The 22,105-nt window shown below is 35.7% G+C and overlaps 1 non-coding gene across 1 annotated transcript; it reads right to left on the bottom strand.

Moving 5' to 3' along the window:
- Positions 1–2,222: 2,222 nt before the first annotated feature.
- Positions 2,223–2,331, bottom strand: LOC128042097 (small nucleolar RNA R71). Its single transcript, XR_008197305.1, has one exon. It is a non-coding gene; the product is annotated as a small nucleolar RNA R71 (small nucleolar RNA).
- Positions 2,332–22,105: the final 19,774 nt, after the last annotated feature.

Here is a 22,105-nt window from a genome sequence, read left to right as displayed (position 1 = left end):
TAAACTGTAGCTCTGATACTAATAAATGTAACACCCCTAACCCGTATCCGTTGCCAGAATAGGGTTACAAATTATTACCAGAGTTTATAGTACAAACAAACAAAATTTCAAACATTTCATAACATATCAATATTCATATCAAAAACCAATCAAAATCATTCATATTGTCCCATATAAGAGCCCTTGAGGCCCAAAATATACATTAGAAACAAGTCAGGACTAAATCGAGAAACTTAGAGAATTTTTCAAAAAACATTGAAAATTTTCAAAGTTGTAGAGGTCACATGGCTGTGTGGTCAGGCTGTGTGACTCACAAGGCCAAGAGACACGCCCGTGTCTTAGGCCATGTGGGCATTCTAAATAGAGACACACGATCGCATCCCAACCCGTATCCGTGCCTGTGTAACTCATTGACTTGAGCCATGATAAGCTATAAAAGTAACATATTTTAATCTCATTCTTAATGTGTTTTTGGATGATTAATTGTGTAAATTAGTGGATTTGATGCTTCTAATCCTTTAAATTTATGTTTCTATACTTAGGAGGGCACTTGGGAATGAAAAGAGTGAAAAGTGAGCCAAAATTAGAAAAATAGAGTTGTTTCCAAGAACCACACGGCCTGGGCATTCCCACATGGGCCGGCCACACGCCCATGTGCCAACTCGTCTCGATAACCCACCCTGTCTCCCTTTTGCGCGGCAAAACCCAATTTTTAGGCTTTTTGAACATTCTAAAGTCTATAAATAACAATTAAAAAAGGACTTAAGGGGACACACAGAGAAGATTGAAGAAAAGACTTGAAGAACGCCATTGGAATCATCTCGGAAGCGAATCTCCTTCAAGATTAAAGATCTCCATTTAATTTCTTTAGAAGCTTATTTGGGTTTCTTTATGTCTTGTTGTTATCTTAATTTTGAGATGTTTCTATTTAGGATTATGAACTAAATTCCCTAGATACCTAGGGAAGATGAAACCCATGATGAATCTTATTGTTTGATTTCTGATTTACATGATAAATACTTGATTATTCTTTTTAATTATGTATGTTTATTTCTTATTTTAATAATCTAAGGATATTAATTCATGTTTAATGTGCTTATTTTAGTGGAATAATAGTCCCTATTTAAGAGTAGATCTACCATAATTGAGTGGAGTTGCATGCAATCCTAGAAATAGGACGACATAAATCTACTGGATTAGAGTCAAATCCAATAGGGGAATCCATAGATCAAGTTAATGCGACAATAATTAGAAAGAGATTTCAATTAATCAACCTAGAGTCAGTTATTCTTACTCTCAAAAGAGATATTAACACAATTTAGGGATTTGTATGGGTCAAGGCACAAGTGAATAAATCACTTAATTCAGATTCATAATAATAAGTGAAGTCTAGGTAGATTCTTTCCTGGGTATTGTCTCTCTCATTAGTATCTTCAGTTATTTTCCTATTTTATTCTCTGTTGCGTTCTTAGTTAAATTAGTTTAGTAATTTTAGATTAAAAACAATCACTCTAATTTTTCGGCTAAATAATAGAAAAACGGTAATTATTAGTACTTTTAGTCCTTGTGGATACGATATTCCCTACTCACTGTAACTATACTATTGTTCGATAGGTGCGCTTGCCTTAGTCGAATTTATAGTTAGTTTAGTGATAATCAAGTTTTTGGTACCGTTGTCGAGGACTAAAATATTAGGAACACTCGATTTTTATTAATTTAGCCATTTATTTTTATTGCATTCTATTTTTTTAGTTTATTTTTTTTCTAATTTTTATTTTATTTGCTTCTGGTAGGTTCTTTTAGTTTATGACTAGAAGAAATCCGTCGGGACCATTACTATTTGACAGTGAAATTGAAAGTACAGCTCATAGAAATCGTAAAGAAACAAGATAGAGTTGACAGAGTATAGTAGACGAGCAAGAGGGCGTTGTTGTTACTGAGGAGATGGGTGATAATCAGAATAATCAGCTACCTCCTATAGTTGCTGCAAATTCAGATCATGCCCCTTGTACTATGTATGATTATGCCTAGCCCACTCTAATTGGGGCTGAATCGAGTATTGTGAGGCCCACTATTGCTGCAAATAGTTTTGAACTAAAGCCAAACACTATTCAGATGATACAACAATTAGTTCAGTTCGATGGTTTGCACGATGAAGATCCCAATACTCATTTGGCTAATTTTTTGAAAGTCTGTGATACTTCTCACTTGTGAAAATGCCCAAGTTGAGGAATGATATCTCTTCCTTCGTTTAAATCGAGTTAGAAACCTTATATGATGCATGGGAGAGGTATAAGAACTTATTGAGAAGGTGCCCTCACCATGTTACCTTTATGGCTACATGGTCAAACCTTCTACAACGGTTTGAATCCCTCAACTAGACAGTTAATTGATGCAGGAGTCGGTGGTACTCTAAACAATAAAACACCTAAAGCGGCTTCTGATTTTATAGAAGAGATGGCACTGAATAATTATTAGTGGCAAGTCATGAGGACGAAGTCGATGAAAGCAACTGGTGTTTTCAACATAGATGCGATCACCATGTTATCAAATCACGTAGAACTTTTAAATAAGAAAATTGATGGTTTATGTGTTTCTACGCAGGTACATCCAGTGATGCAGTGCGATACGAATGGGGGAGGAATGAACAATCTAGAATGTCTACCCTGTGGACCTAGCACAGAGAACGAACAAATACATTATATGAGTAATAAGTCTAGGCCTCAGAATAATCCTTACAGTAATACCTATAATGCAGGTTGGAGAAACCATACCAATTTTTCTTGGGGTGGTCAAGGAAACCAAAGACCACATCCCCATCCAAGTTTCCAACAACAACCTTACCAGTAAGAGAAAAAGCCGAATCTCGAGGAGATCTTGATGAAGTTTATTTCGGTGTCAGAAACCTTTTTTCAAAACACTGAAGCAACACTTAAAAATCAACAAGCGTCAATTCAAGGACTCGAGAATCAGATCAGTCAACTTGATAAACTGATTTCAGAACGACCACAATGTAGCTTGCCTAACAATACTAAAACTAACCCAAGGGAGCAACTTCATGCAATTACTGCTCGAGATGAAAAAGGGTTAGTTGAATCTGAACCAGAATCAAGGCAAGAAATTATGGTAAGTAACAGTAAGGTTGAGGTAAGCCAAAATGAACAAAAATAGGTCGGTAAGGAATATAAACCTCGAGTCTCATATCCTAATGTGACGAAGAAAGACCACACGAATGAACAATTTGGTAAATTTCTTAAACTTCTGAAAAAATTACATATTAACTTATCATTTATTGAAGCTCTTTCACAGATGCCCAATTCCATTAAATTTTTAAAGGAGCTTTTGGAAAACAAACAAAAGTTAGATGACTCGTTGCATGTCGAGCTAAATACAGTATGCTCAGCCATTTTTCAAAATAAACTACCCAAAAAATTGAAAGATCCAGGGAGTTTTACTATTCCTTGTTTAATTGGTAGTTTAAATATTAATAATGCTTTGGCTGATTTAGGGGCGAGTATTAATGTCATGCCCTATAAAATGTTTAAACAATTAGGTCTTGGGAAACCCAAACAAACTAGGATGAATATTCAATTAGCAGATAGAACCATTAGATTTTCTAGGGGTATTATTGAAGATGTTCTAGTAAAAATTGATAAATTCATATTCCTAGTTGATATTGTTATTTTAGACATGGATGAGGTAATGAAATACCTTTAATTTTAGGAAGACCCTTTTTAGCAACTACTAGAACAATTATTGATGTTGGTACAAGTGAGTTAGTACTTCGTGTAGTTAAAGAAACGATTACTCTCCAAGCTCGTGATTCTATTCAAACATCTAATGATCGAAATGATTTTACAAGTTCTATTAATATGAGTAACCATGTGGCTTAAACTTCTTTGCAGGAAACCCCTCGAAAAAACGTGATGGAGCCATGTTCCAGTCCATGCGATAGAAACAGAACGACTCATGATGAACAAATGTTGCAAATCGATGAACTAGATGAATGGTGAACACATGTTAAGGAGAAATCGAAAAAGCACGATGAAGAGTTAAGGAGACGCCAAGATAAGCATGTAGGATGGAACAAAAAAAATTTAAGGTTGGGGACAAGGTTCTACTAGATAGAACAGATCCTCGAATTGCCACTTCGGAGCTTGATGCAAAATGGATCAAATCCCTTTACGGTACTGAATGTCTTCCTATACAGTACAGTAGAGGTAACTCATGGCACATTTAAGGTAAACAATACTCGACTTAAACCTTATGTTGGTAATAGAATTGATAACGAGAAAGATAAATTTTGACTCCGCGAACCACCATAACCGTGCCAATGCGAGGAAAGTAGAACTTAGACTTTAAATAAGCATTTTTTGGGAGGCAACTCAAGTGTAAACACTGCTAATTCTTTTCATTTTATTTCATGTTATTTTTTAAACTAATTAATTTTCAAAATTAAAAAAATAATAACAAAAAAAATGTTTTTGACCCGCACGGCCTAGACACACGGGTGTGTCCCAGGCCGTGTGCACTATAAGGGGTTCAACAGTGAGTTACACGGCCTAGACACACAGGCCTGTCCTTGGACGTGTGGATCATAAAACTCAATTTTTCCAAAAATCGACAAAGATACGGTCCACAATAGTCCACACGGCCGTGTGACATGACCGTGTAGACCACACGGCCTGGACACATGGGCGTATCCAAGGCTATGTGAAACCTGGAGCTATTTTATCCTCTTTAAAACAAGTCAGAGAGTGAGAGACCACATGGTCGTGGGAGAAGAGAAGGAGGTAGCACACGGCTGCGCGACACGGGCGTCTGAGAGACACGGCCTAGACACACGGGCGTGTCCAAGGCCGTGTGAATACTGGGCTTGTGGTTTTAAAGCGCACAAGGGCTGAAAGAGAGCCATACAGGCATGTGACACGATCATGTCGCCCAACACGGGCCTTCCACGACCGTGTCCCTTTTTTTCATCCCGAACCCTAAGTTCTACTTTGTCTCCTACTCTAATTTCCCCAACAACACTAAATGTTGCTGCACCCGTACCTTCTACACTTCCGGCCACCGTAGCCCGATTTCCTCTCTCCTTTCCCTTTTTTTCACCTTCCTACCCAGTCGCACAACCAACCACACCGCCCCCTCCTTCTTTCTTGTCTTTCGTAAGCCACACGACCCCATAGCCCCCTCACCCCACCTCGTCGCCTAGCACACCCTTCATACCTACCAGCCTAACCTCCCTTTCCAACCCCAACCCACCCCCGCACCCTCGACCATCACTCGCCACCGTCGTTTGCTCCGGCCTTCACACCATTGTTACACCACGATGAACACGCATAGCAAGGCTAAGGTTGTCGTTCCCGCTTCGAAAAAGTAGAAGACCCCTGGCGTGACCTCCTCATCGAGCGCCTTCGCCAAGGCCTGCCACCCTTCTGTTTGATTTTTTACGAGGCCCCAAGAGGACTTATTCCAGCTCCTTCAATTGTGACCGCTCGATTTGGGCCGATGTATAGATTGGGCCGCTTTGGAGCAAGTCCACCTCAATAACCTTGTTCGGGATTTTCTTAACACAGGCCCATGGGATCATTCTTCTCGATCTTCGAGCCCACCTACATGGAGTTAACTTTAGAGTTTTACTCGACATTTCATCTTCAGTATACGATGTCATCGCATGACAAGTAAGGCGCCATCACTTTCAGACTCAGTGGCCTAGTGCGCCATATGAGTGTCCCTGAGTTCGGCACTGCTTTAGGCTTATATACCGAGGAGTTTATGAGTGCCAAGAACTTTCTCCACTTACATCGGCATATGCACTACTTGCCTTCTTACTGTTGGGTAAATCTTACGGCGAGTACCATACCTTATGACGCGAGCTGCTCGAAGGCTACTTCTCTCCCTCCGGCTTTGCGGTACATTCATGCTCTGTTAGCTCATACTTTGACCGGTAGGAGAGTGAGCACTAACGTCGTCAGTACTACCGATGCAAACTTTCTATGGAGCATGGCCACTGAGCATATCTTTGATTTTGCCTATTTCATCGCCCTAGCTTTTCGCCATCAAACAGATCACCACAGGAATGGCCCTATTTGTTTAGGTCCTTACGTGACTTGACTCACTTAACACTTCGGTCTCCTTGACACACTAGAGCAGTCTTCTACACTTACTCTCGTCGGCCAAATGTCCCCACAAGGAATCTCAACCATGATCCATATGAGGATGGTAAAGTGGCTTCGTGGAGTTGATCCTCCTCAGTACCGTTTACTTCATTTTGACTCTCAGAATGACCCAGAGGACTTCACTAATGATATCCCACTACATCATGAGGATCCACCTCATCCTCCATCTTCGAGTCACCGTCATGTTCCTTCTGCTACCACTTTGGCGGACCTCTCCGAGCGTTTCACTCGCTTCGAGTAGCAGTGCTTTCAGAGGTTCGACAATATTGATGTGACATTACAGCAGATCTGTCAGCATCTCCATATCTCCTCCTCGGGATCGACTACTCACGACGCCGATGTTTCTAATGATGAAGACCATTAAGTTTATTTTTTCTTTTATTGTTATTTTTTATTTTTTATTTTCTGTTTATATTTATTTTCTTAGACTTATTTTTTTATTTTTTGAACTATATTTCTATATTTTTATGGTTATTTTTACTTGAGTTAGTAACCCATTAATCTTCTTCACTATTTGTGTTTATTTTCTTATTAGTTTGCTTGAAATTATGCACTACATCTTGATTTGTCTACACTTTCACTTTTCACCATTCTGGCAATTTCATCCAATATTCAAGGCAGTTTCAGTTTTCTCCCTCTCTTATGATATTCTGTCTATACTATGATTATTTATGTTTGTACATTGAGGACAATGTACATCTTAAGTGTGGGGAGGTTATTTATATAATTACCGGAAAATCCTTAATTATATCTTATGTTTAAGTAAGTTTCTCATACTTTTATTATAATGAATTTTTATCGATTTGAGATTTTTATTGGTGTTTTGGATTAATTTGTAGATAATTGTGAATTGGTTGATTTAAACTTGAAGACATGAGAGAATCAAGCATGATAGGTCATGTTTTAGAGATTAAAATTTTTAGGTTGTTTCTCTAAATTTAAGTACTATCTTGAATTTTGACATTTGCAAGATTGACATCAAAAACCATAAATTTTTGTGAGATTTTGAGCCCTTAAAGCATGCATTTTTTTGCTCACTTTTATTATTGGTTATGAGTGTGTCAATTTGATTTGTTATTCTAGAACTTGCATCAATTATACATGTCGAGATCACACCTTTTGATTTGATATATTGAGATGATAAAGACACTTACATTTAACTCATTTATCCCATAAAAAGTCTACCACATAATTAACCCTTAGTGAACCCCGTTGAGCCTAACACACCATTTCTGAAATCACCCATTAATGTTAACCCATAACTCATTCTTTTTGATTCATTGAGAATTTTTCCCGTTTTATTGACTCCCTTTTTGTCGAGATTCTATTTGGTTAGTTGCCTAACTATGCTCTTTTGCTTAATTCGCTGAATTTTTAATTCATGTTCAAAAAAAAAGAAAAAAAGAAAAGAAAAATATATATATATATATTTATTTAATTACATATTGTTTATTATTTAGTATATGAGCTTGAACAGTTAAATTCATATTTTGAGAAGAAGCTCATTTTCTTATTATTGAATAGTTCGTAATTTTGGCGTTTGTTTTTAATTCAGCATTTGTTATTTTCCTAGTTTGGTAATTTATTAAGTCGATCTCGATTTTAACCATCTTTTCGGCCTTTCTCCACACCCTTAACCTAAGCCTCATTACAACCTTTTAAAGACATTTTGATTTGCGTATCATATCATGTTATAGTGGTGGAGATTTTATTTTCTTGCAAGCTTATGGTAATGACTTTTTATGATTGACTATTGAATGTTTATTCTTGAACCTTAAACACTGTGAGTGATTTGAGTGAATCTTTAGTGAGGATGTCAATTCTTGTCGATTTTGAATTAAAGGTAATTATTTAGATAAGGACAAACACCTATGTTTGCATGCTAAAAAACATTTTAGCTTAGATTGTTTGAGACTTCAATGTTCTTTTAATTCAATTGCCAATGCATGATTATTTATGGATTATTTTCGGACATTATTGATGAGAATTAAAAATTGAGAAAATTTAATTCTTATTTATGAGTTGAGAATTTTGCTTGAGGACAAGCAAACGCTTAAGTGTGGGGATATTTCGTAAGCTATAAAAGTAACATATTTTAATCCCATTCTTAATGCGTTTTTGGGTGATTAATTGTGTAAATTAGTGAATTTGATGCTCCTAATCCTTTAAATTCATGTTTTTATACTTAGGAGAGCACTTGGGAATGAAAGGAATGAAAAACGAGCCAAAATCGGATAAATAGAGTTGTTTCCAGGAACCACATGGCCTGGGCATTTCCACACTGGCTGGCTACACGCCCATGTGCCAGCTCGTGTCGATAACGCACCCTGCCTCCCTTCTGCGCAGAAAAACCCAATTTTTAGGCTTTCTAAGCATTGTAAAGTCTATAAATAACAATTAAAAGAGGGCTTAAGGGGACACACAGAGAAGATTGAAGAAAAGACTCGAAGAACGCCATCAGAATCATCTCGGAAGCGAATCTCCTTCAAGATTGAAGATCTCCATTTAATTTCTTTAGAAGCTTATTTGGATTTCTTTATGTCTTGTTGTTATCTTAACTTTGAGATGTTTCTATTTAGGATTATGAACTAAATTCCCTAGATACATAGGGAAGATGAAACCTATGATGAATCTTATTATTTAATTTCTGATTTACATGATAAATACTTGATTCTTATTGTCAACTATGTATGCTTATTTCATGTTTTAATAATCTAAGGATATTAATTCATGTTTAATGTGCTTATTTCAGTGGAGCAAAAGTCCCTATTTAAGAGTAGATCTAGCATAATTAAGTGGAGTTGCATGCAATCCTAGAAATAGGACGACATAAATCTACCGGATTAGAGTCAAATCTAATAGGGGAATCCATAGATCGAGTTAATGCGACAATAGGGGTTTTAATTAGAAAGAGATTTCAATAAATCAACCTAGAGTCAGTTGTTCTTACTCTCAAAAGAGATATTAACATAATTTAGGGATTTCTACGGATCAAGGCACAAGTGAATAAATCATTTGATTCAGATTCATAATAATAAGTGAAGTCTAGGTGATTTTTTTCTTGGGTATTGTCTCTCTCATTGGTACCTTCAGTTATTTTCCTATTTTATTCTCTATTGAGTTATTAGTTAAATTAGTTTAGTAAATTTAGATTAAAAACAATCACTCCAATTTGTCGGCTAAATAATAGAAAAACGGTAATTACTAGTACTTTTAGTCCTCGTGGATAAGATATTCCCTACTCACCATAACAATACTATTGTTCCATAGGTGCGCTTGCCTTAGTCGTATTTATAGTTAGTTTAGTGAAAATCAGGCCACATGGCCAAGCCACACACCCCTGTGCTAGGCCTTTTACCCTTTGAAATAACCTCACACGCCCGTGTGCGAGGCCGTGTGCTAGGACATGTAACAGCCTGACTTGCAATCCTTTGAAAACTACAGGGGATACACGGTCTCGTTACCTGGTCGTGTGTCATACACGGCTGAGACAAAAGCCCGTGTCTCTGTCCGTGTGGATGAAAATAGGCCATTTTACAAGCCATATTTCTCACCCAATTTAGCATAAACCTACACTCAACATTATGCATATAAGTAAGCCATAATAAGGTACCAAAACCATGCATTTTCTAGCCTTATACAACTGGTATGATCACATACAACCAATATGCCCTTAGGCACCTCAAATGACAATTTATAAACATGACTAACCATGTGTTCAATATAATCAATTGATCAACTAAGATATATGCATATTTGCACCAAAACTTACCATGTAGATCAATTATCAAAACATACCATTTAATACCAATTATTCCACTTAATCACTAGCATCAAATGGTCATATAATTCACATATTACTTGTACACTAAAAACACCAAATAAGCCATTCAAAGAAGTACCAATTCACAACAATTTTATCAAGCTTCAAAGTTTATACAAAATGCATATTCAAACCACCATTTCAGCTTCCATCATTCTACCATATCAAGCCACACATCAACGTGATAAGTATACCTATATACATACCAAAATATACCAAGACACAAACCAAATCATGTAGCCATAATCACAACAACACATATAGGCTAGCATTAGCCAAAATAACCTATACATGCCATTATAACCAAATTAAACAACTGAAAGTATCGAAAAAGTAGATGGATAGTGTGATATAGCTTCGACAAGCTTCCAACCCGAACGAGCTTCCGATTCACTATAAAACATGAAAAATACACAGAGTAAGCCTTTAAGCTTTGTAAGTTCGTATAACATAGAATTTAACTTACCATTTAGTCACAATTTAGGCAAGTAAACATAGCATATTCCAACTCAATTTGGCCAAATTCCTAAGCACATATTCACCAACATGTTAGCCATGTAAAACACATATAATAGCCAACAAACATGAATAAACATAATAATTAAGCAAGTTTCATATACATGTATCATCTATTTCATGTTTCAATATATCATATAATACAATTTCTATATATTTCATGTATATACCTGTAATAGTTCGTATCAAACTCATATCATCTCGTAACAAAATATTGCCCGCTGAACCATTTAGAATATCGTTGGATATTCGAGATAGCTCATACATAGTGTGCTAAATTGTAATCCACCAATTCCTGTACATGTATGTTCATACGAGCTATGAATCGAAATGCTCTCACGAGCTATAAATCAATAAGCTCATACGAGTTGAGAATCGATAAGCTCGCAAGAGTTTCAAATTGGTAAGCTCATACGAGCTGAGAGTCAGTAACCCTAATGATATGTCATTTGTATCCTACGAATTCCTAAGGTTCAAACGGGACTCGATAATTGTCATACGTCATCAGATATGCGATCGGTATTTATACATGGAACTTATACAAATCACATACATATAATTCAATTAAAACATATAAATACTCAATTTAATTACACAAACTTGCCTTAACGAATATACGTAGATACGGAGACGATAATCCGATATTTTTTCTTTGCCTCAATCAAACTTCGTATGAGGTATGACTGGATCTGTACAAATAAATTTAACCCAATTCAATATATTTCATATTCAATTTTTCCAACACATATTTTGGCAAATTTACCATTTTTCCCTTATACTTTTAATTTCCTTACAATTTAGTCCCTAGGCTCGGAAAATGAAATTCATGCAATTTTTCCCCTACCCAAGCGTAGCCAATTTTTATACATGCTTACAGCAGCCCACATATTTCACAAATTCACAAATTTTATCGTTAATTTATCATATTTTTCAATTTAGCCCTTAATTGATAATTTCATCAAAAATTCCATTACAAAAGTTGTTTATCTAACAAAAACCATTCATTTTCTAACATCAAACTTCAAAAATCAAGCATGTTCATCAATGGTTAAACCCTAACAGTTTAATAGTTTCACAAATTAACATTTTATTTACTAATTTCCAAAATTAACCTTAAAAACTAACCAAAATTTCAATAATGCCAAACCATGCTTATCCACTATCAACATTAATGGGCTAATTACCATATAAGGACTTTCACTTCAAATTCTTATAGCTATTTAATACCATTAGCTATTATAACTCAACTTTTGCACTTTACGCGATTTAGTCCTTTTTATCAAATTAAGCATGTAAACGGTAAAATTCCTTAACAAAATTTTTATATGGTAATACTATCATGTTGTAGACCATAAAATAATAATAAAATAAATTTTCCAACTTCATATTTGTGGTCCCGAAACCACTATTCTGATTTCACTAAAAACTGGCTGTTACATTTGGTATTGATACCTTTGCTCGAGTATCAATACCCTGGGTAAATTTATCGGTACATCATGACAGGTACCGATAATATCTGAAATTTTTATTTTTAATTGAGAAATAGATTTCAAGTTTGGTATCATTATTCCAGGTGGTATCGATTCCACTTAAAGAAAATATCGATACCTTAGTTTCAGTATCAATACCTACAGACTTGGTTTGAGAATTTTACTGAGTGGACCTTATGCATGTTTTAATATGTTTATAAAGACTACTTGATGTAAGTTTAGAACATGACAATGATAACTAGCTAGTATGATTGACTTAAGACCGATGCGAATAACAAACTAATGGATGTTTTGTTGGCATAAGCATTTACTTGTTGGTAATGACATGAGACGGTGGTGTGGCATCCTAATATTCAGGCTTGGTGACCAGGTCCGGTATAGGGTGTTACAGCTAATTAAGGTACAATGAATAAATATTGACTGGTTTTGGAACCCCATTCTCATGTTCATGAACCCAAGCATGATAATTGCATCCACATCTTGGCCATTCTAAACATGATGGTCGTGTTGAATTTTAGGGGGACCTTTCAAATTCAATATTTCATTGCAAGCAGACATGGTGGGGTTGAACCCATGCTCTTGTATAAATAAACGTCCGCTCATTTGAGGAAAAAACCTTCCAAATTCCATGTTATGGAAGCAATTGGCATCGACATTGCTTGGTGCCTGAGTGGAATGTTGCTGTTTTCGCGATGTCATTTTCCAATTAACGTAAAATAACAACCCAAGTAATAAAATTGATAAAGATCAAGCTTAGAACACGATACCTCGGGTAATTATCGATGAAATTTGGCTCTTAATCGATGTGGAATGACACAAAATGAAAAGATGCGAACTAAAATGTAAATAAATAAAGATAACTTATGTGAATCGAAGGGTGGAAGTGTGAAAACTCGAAGCTAGATTGCAAGGAATAAGTGCGGCGACTTCAAGAGGGCGCTTTCTCTTCTTTTGGTATTTTAAATGTGTGTTTTTATGCCTAGAACCGAAGACTATAAATAGAATTCCACTGGGCTTTATGCCTGAAATGGACCAATTTTGGCTGAAAACACAAGTGTGTTGCCCCACAGCTGTGGCGCAACACAATGCCCTAATATCACCTATTTTTGCTTTGAAATGCTCATTTCGTGCCATAGCTTGTGCGTGGCATGCCAAGATACTTTAAATCAAGCATTTTTGCTTTGAAATGCATGTGTTGCGCCATGGCCTATGCATGGCGTGACACGACGTTGCTCTTAGCCTTATGGGATATATCGATATCCTCCAGTCGTATGTTCTTGTTCCCGTGTAGTTTCCTTTCATTCCGTTACATTCAAATTCTTGAGTTCTCCTAATTCTAACATGTAATTACACTATAATTATCCTAAAATCTAACTAAAAATGAAAATTTAAAATTAATTTACAATATTTTACAAGTTTATTAAAGTTCAAAGGTTAATACTATGTCGTACTACTAGACTTGTTCGGCAATTCTCTAAACTTCACCATTGACTTCAATTTTCATTCATAACCATCTCAATTCTCCCAATTACTCCTTCCACCGGAGCCTCGCCATTTGTCTCGTTCTCTTGCTTTATGAATACCTACACATGTACCACTTGGAAATGCCTTCGATCAAGGTCGTTAGGGATTAAATTAAATAACACGTAACATTCCTCCCCAAGTAATCCCTCACTTTGGGAATCGTGACCACATTTGAACACTTCTATTTCATCATTGATGTTTATAATAAGCACGTTTCGCTTAAGATCGATAATCGATTTAGAAGTGGCCAGAAATGGCCTACCCAACAAAAAGGGGATTTCTCGATCTTTCTCAAAGTCGAGGACTGCAAAGTCGACGAGAATTATAAATCCTTGTAACTTGACCAATGTATCCTCGAGTACACTTTTTGGGTGCACCAAGGATTTATCAGCTAAGTGTAGTGTTATCAAGGCATTTTTAAACTCCCCAAGTCTAATTTTTCGATATATCGATAGGAGCATTAAATTTATGATGCCCCTAATCGCAAAAGGCTTCGCTACAAATTGATCCTCTATCTCTATTGGAATCCTAAAGCTACCAAGATCTTTTAATTTCGGGGGTATCTTTGTTATGCTTTGAGTTAAGATTACCGGATTAGGCACTAGTTCTTCTACCTCCTCGATCGACTCATGGTAGTCATCTTTTTCCTCCTCATCCATGAGTTTGTTGACCTCTTCAGGAAGCTCCTCTTCATGGATTGGCTTGCTTGGCAACTTTAATTACTTGCTCGGTCGTAATGCGATTGCCTTTACGTGCTCCTTTCTATCTCTCCAAGGATTATTCCCCATATTGCTTGGGAGACTCTGGCCATTTTGTTTTTGAAACATCAACATTAACTGGCTTATTTGGTCGCAGAGGTTATCCACATATAGCTTGGACTTGTTGAATGTCTATCTTCACTGTTTGCATCACCCCTTTTAATCGATTGAATCTTTAACCAAATGCAACATGGTCATTTCCTACGGATCATTGTTGCAATGGTAGAGGTCGGTAAGGAAGATTTTGTCAAGTTTGTGCTTGATTTATCCTCCTTGGTTACCTCCCCATTTGAAGTTGGGATGATCCCTCCAACCAAGATTGTAGGTGTTTGAATAGGGATCTCGACCCCTATTAACTATATAGCTCTCCTCATCCGATTGGTTCTCTGAATGTGGCTCCACTATCATCGGCTTGATAGGTGTCTCCAAATGGTTAAGCTTTTCTAAAATTCGTTGGGATCAATCATTGACATTTTCTATGTTGACCACCTTCACCATTTGATGCTTAGATTTGTACATAAACCTCTCATTGGGCCACATGTATGAATTCATGCCATACCCTCAATGATTTTTTAGACTCGTTCGTATGTATGGAACATGAGAGATCAGTCGGATGCTCCATCTAAGCTAGACCTGATGTGTCCATCAATACTGTTATAAAAATTCTGTATATGGAATCGTGCTTGCAATCCATAATGTGGGCACTTTTTTAGCATTGTCTTGAAATGCTCTCACATCTTATACAAGGATTCACCATCTCTTTACTGGTAAGATTTTCGAGGACGAAAATCCTTAAAGGGGGAGAGTTGTAATGGTCCAAATTTAAGGTTACCGGAACAGTGGTTTCGGGACCACAAATCCGATGAGGAAAAATTTATTTTTATTATATTTCTATGGCCTACAATTTCACGGAAAGATTTCGTAAAAATTTCGTTCAAAATTTTTGACGTTTGGGCACTCAATTTAGTCAAAAGGACTAAATTGTAAAAAGTAAAAAAGTTAAGTTCTATATGTTAGAGGCGTCCAATTGTTATGAAATTTTAAATTGGAGGTCTTTATATGGTAATTAGATCATTGGTTAAGTTGGTGGACAAAAATGGACATGGTTAGGCATGTTTCCAAAGTTTTTCATTAAGGGCATTTTAGTCATTTAGTTATTAAAATGAATTAAAAACAAAATTAAAAGCCAATTTTTTATCATCTACTTCATTAGGCCAAATTTAGCAATGGGAGAAGCCATAGTTAGGGTTTTCAAGCTTCCAAGCTCCATAGTAAGTGATCCCAAGCCCCGTATTTAGACAGGTTTGTAGTAGTTTTCATTGATGATATTTTAGTCTATTCTCGAGATAAAAATGAGCATGCAGAACATTTGAGAATAGTGTTGCAAATTCTGCGTGAAAAGAAGCTTTATGCTAAATTCAGTAAATGTGAATTTTGGCTTCGAGAGGTGGGTTTTCTTGGACATATTGTATCTGCAGAAGGCATCAGGGTAGATCCGAGTAAAATCTCAGCTATTGTCAATTGGAGTCCACCAAAGAATGTATCTGAAGTTAGAAGTTTCTTGGGTTTAGCTGGCTATTATCGAAGATTTGTACAGGGGTTTTCTATGATAGCTTCTCCGATGACCCGTTTATTACAGAAAGATGTTAAATCTGAATGGACAGATAAATGTCAGCAAAGTTTTTACCCATTGAAGAAATTGTTGACGGAAGCACCTGTATTGGTACAGCCTGAATCGGGTAAGGAATTTATTATTTATAGTGATGCATCATTAAATGGTTTGGGTTGTGTTTTGATGCAAGAAGATAAAGTAATAGCCTATGCTTCAAGACAACTTAAGCCACATGAAAGAAACTACCCGGTACATGATCTTGAATTAGCTGCTATTGTATTTGCACTGAAAATATGGTGGCATTATTTGTATGGAGAAAAGTGTCATATTTATACTGATCATAAAAGCTTGAAGTATTTGATGACATAGAAAGATTTGAATTTGAGACAACGCAGATGGCTAGAATTGATAAAAGATTATGAATTGGTTATTGATTATCATCCGGGTAAGGCTAATGTTGTAGCTAATGCTTTGAGCCGGAAGTCTCTGTTTGCTTTATGAGCTATGAATGCCCGGTTGTCACTGACTGATGATGGTTCAATCATAACTAAAATGAAGGCTAAATCGATGTTTTGTCAACAAATATGTGAGGCTCAGAAAAATGATGAGAAGTTACAGGTTAAACAGGTACATTGTGAATCAGGTAATGATTCAGAATTCCAGATTGGGACTGACAGTTGTTTATTATTCAGAGGTAGAGTATGTGTGCCGAAGGATACAGAGCTCATATAGAAGATTTTACACGAGGCCCACAGCGGTACTATGTCTGTACATCCGGGGAGTCATAAAATGTATAATGATCTGAAAAATATGTATTGGTGGTCGAGTATGAAACGTGATATCTCTAAGTTTGTGTCAAGGTCTTTGGTATGTCAACAAGTTAAAGCTGAACATCAAGTGCCTTCGGGATTACTTCAGCCAATCACTATACTGAAATGGAAATGGTAAAGAATCACTATAGATTTTGTATTTGGGTTACCGATGTCTCCGAAGAAGAAAGATGCCATTTGGGTAATTGTCGACCGATTGACAAAGTCCGCGCACTTTATTCCGGTATGTATGGATTATTCTTTAGATAAATTGGCTAAATTGTACATATTTGAGATTGTCAGACTACATGGAGTGCCAGTCTCCATTATATCAGATAGAGATCCCCGATTTACATCTCGTTTCTGGGACAAATTGCAAGAAGCTTTGGGTACTCAGTTGCATTTCATCACTGCATTTCATCCTCAGATAGATGGCCAATCTGAGCGTGTAATTCAAGTATTGGAAGATATGCTCCAATGTTGTATATTAGAGTTTGAAGGTAATTGGGAAAGGTATCTACCTTTGATTGAATTTGCTTATAATAACAGTTATCAGTCCAGTATTAAAATGGCTCCATATGAAGTTTTGTATGGTAGAAAATGTAGAACATCATTATATTGGACAGAACTCAGTGCAAAGAATATACATGGGGTTGATTTGATCCGGGAAACAGAAGAAAAAGTAAGGCTGATTCAGGATAGTCTAAAAGCAGCTTCCGATCGTCAGAAGTCATATGTTGATCTTAAACGAAAAGAGATTGAATTTCAGGTGGGTGATAAAGTATTCTTAAAAGTGTCTCCTTGGAAGAAAGTTCTCCGATTCGGTCGAAAAGGTAAATTGAGTCCAAGATTTATTGGACCATATGAAATTATAGAAAGAATTGGACCGGTTGCTTATCGATTGGCATTACCACCGGAACTCGATAGAATTCATAATGTTTTTCATGTATCTATGCTATGACGGTATCGATCAGATCCTTCACATGTTATTACTCTGACAGAAGTGGAGATTCAACTGGATATGACTTATAGTGAAGAACCAGTTAAGATATTAGCACGGGAAACAAAGGAGCTTAGAAACAAAAGGATAAAATTGGTGAAAGTATTATGGCAAAAGCACGGGATTGAGGAAGCGACATGGGAACTGGAAGAGATAATGAGGAAACAATACCCGAATCTCTTTACTGGTAAGATTTTCGAGGACGAAAATCCTTAAAGGGGGGAGAGTTATAATGGCCCAAATTTAAGGTTACCGGAACAGTGGTTTCGGGACCACAAATTCAATGAGGAAAAATTTATTTCTATTATATTTCTATGGCCTACAATTTCACGGAAAGATTTCGTGAAAATTTCGTTCAAAAATTTTGACATTTGGGCACTCAATTTAGTCAAAAGGACTAAATTGTAAAAAGTGCAAAAGTTGAGTTCTATATATTAGAGCTGTCCAATTGTTATGAAATTTTAAATTAGAGGTATTTATATGGTAATTAGACCATTGGTTAAGTTTGTGGACAAAAATGGACATGGTTAGGCATGTTTCCAAAGTTTTTCATTAAGGGCATTTTAGTCATTTAGTTATTAAAATGAATTAAAAACAAAATTAAAAGCCAATTTTTATCATCTTCTTCATTAGGCCGAATTTAGCAAGGGGAGAAGCCATAGTTAGGCTTTTCAAGCTTCCAAGCTCCATAGTAAGTGATACGAGCCAGCTTAGCAAAGACACACAAGCAAGTGAGGATGTCGATTTGATGGTTCCCTTGGGCCCAATTACTCGTTCACGAGCAAAGAAATTTAAGAAAGCCCTTTCAGGCCTGGTGAATCAAGCATGGAACGAATGCTTGAGTGTTACCCAAAATTCAGGCCCAATTCATCTTTTGGTCCAAGAACCTTGAGGGAGTTTAATATGATACCAATTTTAATCATTAATTAATTATTTATGTTTTCCACAGCTTAATTTCGTGTTATTCAATTCTGTTAGTCCATATTTTAATTCTGGATGTTCTTATTTAAGTTAGTTGTTGGTTATATTAACTATTTTCTTACATGATAATTATGTCTTAAAACTAGTCATTGAATATGTCTATTTTACTACAGAATTATTGGTATGATTAATGTGTCCTAATAAGTCGTTTAAATGTGTCCTAATAGGTGTATTAAAGAAGCTGATTAAATACTTCCAAAATATTCAAGAGACAAGCCATGAATTAGATGCATGCAAACAACCTTTTGAAGCTGAAAAGGGGGCATGAAGGTGTCCATTCGTGAAGGTTTAAACACCAAGGATACATGCACGTTTTTGGGGCAATGGGGAGAATAAATCTTGCATTTATGGAGCTTTGAAGATTCATGCACACCAAGGGGGCTTAATGTGACCGTTCGTAAAGATGCATGTTTGTCCAAGTGCATGTACGTCCAAGGGGGGGAGTTTAGTGATAAATTTGGCACAAAGAATCTACCAATGCAATGAACCATGAGTTTTCTTCAAGACTAAGGGTTCATGTACTCATCAAAGGACATTTTCGGACATGCATGAATCCATCACATTCAGGCACCTAATTTAATGTTGTGTGTGAACAGATTTATGTCTAGTGTGACCAATTAGATACCAAAACCGAATGGTCATTTTGTGTGCCTATATAAGGCTTTGTAATAGGACATTTTGAGGTTAATGAACTTTTATCTAAGTGAGATTATTAAAGAGTTTTCACTCTTCTTTCTTTTACAAATTCGAGTTGACTTATCAACACTGTTTGTGGCGTCAATCTGATTGTCTACTATCCTTTGATATTGTCGGTTCCTAACTCTTCGTTAGTTAGTGGGTCGCAATCCTGAATCGAACTATCCTTAGCCTATTTCAAACCTATCTTTTCCCAACTTAATCCAAGTTTCTCTTTTCCCTTAGCAACGATCATTTACTTATCAAACACCCTTTCCAACCAACGGGCCTTGTTCGTATCAGTAAGTGATCCCAAGCCCCATTTTTAATGCTCTTTACATTTTTGAGATCCCGGTAGCTTAATTTAGCTTATTCTATCAATAATTTAACCTAGGGTTTATATTTAGAAAAATACCCATAGGTGAAAAGTGTTTATTTTGATGTTTTATGATAGAATATGAAGCTAGAAATTATGTTAAACAACTTTTGCTAGCGATTTTAAGCGAAAACGAGTAAGTTGACATAATCGATAAAAATCCCTAATGTACATAAGTAAGTGTTTGAGTGAGAATTTGATGTTGTCATAGAAGAGAAAAATTTTCATCATGTTATATAACATAAGAATATGAGATGAAGTTTAATTTCTGAACTTTGGGGCAAAAGCGTAATTATGTAAAAGTTTAAGGGCAAAATCGTAATTTTGTAAAAGTTAAGAGTCGAGGGCTGTTTTGATAAATGTGAGTATTAAATGAGTTAAATTTGCTATTTTAGATCAAGAAGAACGAAACTCGAGGTTAGACAAAGGAAATAATAAAGTTGAAGGCTAAGTTGGTGAATTTGGCTATATTTTGTACCGAGATAAGTTTACAGTAAATAAATACAATATTTTAATAATTATTATTAATATTGTTATTTTCCAGAAATTATGCATTTATTTTATGAATTTATTTAATGTTGACTCAAGTATGAGATGACAGAGAATCGGTGTTAAAAAGCCCCGTTGAAACATGAGGAATGTATCGGATACAAATGTCAGGACATTGGGGTAAAGAGGTCCCATGTAAGACCATGTCTAGGACATGGCATTGGCACCGAGATGAGAACTCCCATGTAAGACCATATCTGGGATATGGCATTGGTAGTACAAGAAACATCCCATGTAAGACCATGTCTGGGACAGGGCTTTGGCATGTTATTATCAGAAAAGACCCAAGTATCCTTATTATTTCAACGTGGCTCAACGGGCTAGTAAACGAATCATGTTAATGAAAGTTCATTTAAAAGCATAAATGGCAAGCTCAGATGAGTTATAAGAGTTAAGAACTTACTATATTATCAATTAATACTCAAAATTTTTCAGCAAGAGAAGAATAAGTTACGATCATGAGTTAACTAAGTAAACCAGCAAGAGAACGAGAATGAGATTAAATAAAGAGTAAACTAGAGATCTTGACATTTGAGTTTAATTATTTGTGTTAAATGTTGTTATTTATTTGCTAGTAAACTTACTAAGCTTTATGCTTACTTCTTTTTTTTTCTCTTATAGTATTGTAAAGCTACTTTCGGGAACTTAAAGACGTCGAAGATCGCCCACACTATCAACGACAACAACTCGGTATTTTATGATGAACCATGTTTGGGTTATGGCATGTATAGGGACTTAGTTATTTTGAATGTTTGTATTTATGATTTTGCTAAAGAATGATATGTAAGTATTTGATGATGAATGGCTGTTAAAATGGCTAAGTATGAAGGTGTTTGTTGTTACAAATGTTTAGGTGATAAATCATGCATAGAAATCATGAAAGAGTAAAATTTGCAAAGAAACAGATTTCAAGCAGCAATAGTGACGTGACTTTGAAAAATCACCTAGGATAGTATAAAATGAATTAGAAGGTGAATGATGTATAGAATTAAATCTTATTGGGTCTACTTTCATAGAAAAATAATGGTGTAGCAAAATGAACTTTATATTTTAAGATATGTGAATTTTAGTGAGATAGGGTCAGAACTGTTTTTGGAGTCCTCTGTTCTGAGTTTAGAAAATCATTAAACATTTTACAAAAATTTTTATGAGTTTTAGTTTATATGTCTAGATTCCTTATTGAGTATATTTTCTGTAGAAACAAGTGAGAACACCATATGAAAATCCTACAATGAGAAAGCTTATTTTTAGTGACAAGAGGTCAGGATAGTCGAGTTGTGAAACATGAGAGATTTTAACTAATAAAATGTACTAATTGGCTGAACCAAAAATTCTGAAAATTTTATGGTAAGAATAAATATGAGTCTAGTTTCATGGAAAATTTACGGATTTAAATTTCGAATTTCGTAGCTCGAGTTATATCTAAATTAGTAACTGCTGCGCAGGTGGACAGCTTTGTTGTGAATAGTGAAATTAATTTCAAAAGTAAAATTTTATGCCCTGAATTTTTAAGTTAAGTAAAGTAATGCCTCGAGCTCGACTCCAGTAACGGTCTCGGGTAAGGGGTGTTACATTTACTAATATTTAATCCTAAGTCTTAAATACCGAAAACATAATATTAAATGCTAAATTGCATAGAAAACAAGCTCCTTAAGTGCGAAAATAAACCAACTAATTACTACATTTGACGACAGATCAATTACCTTATTGAAGATTTCTCTCTCTAGCTTCAATTTTCTCTTTCAATACCCATATAAACCCTAGTTGAAAATATAAAGCTTTATGAATAGTTTTCCACTTATTCTAAAAAAAA

This window comes from Gossypium raimondii, chromosome 6, assembly GCF_025698545.1.
Source record: "Gossypium raimondii isolate GPD5lz chromosome 6, ASM2569854v1, whole genome shotgun sequence".
NCBI lineage: Eukaryota > Viridiplantae > Streptophyta > Magnoliopsida > Malvales > Malvaceae > Gossypium > Gossypium raimondii.
This window is presented reverse-complemented; position numbering and strand designations above follow the sequence as displayed.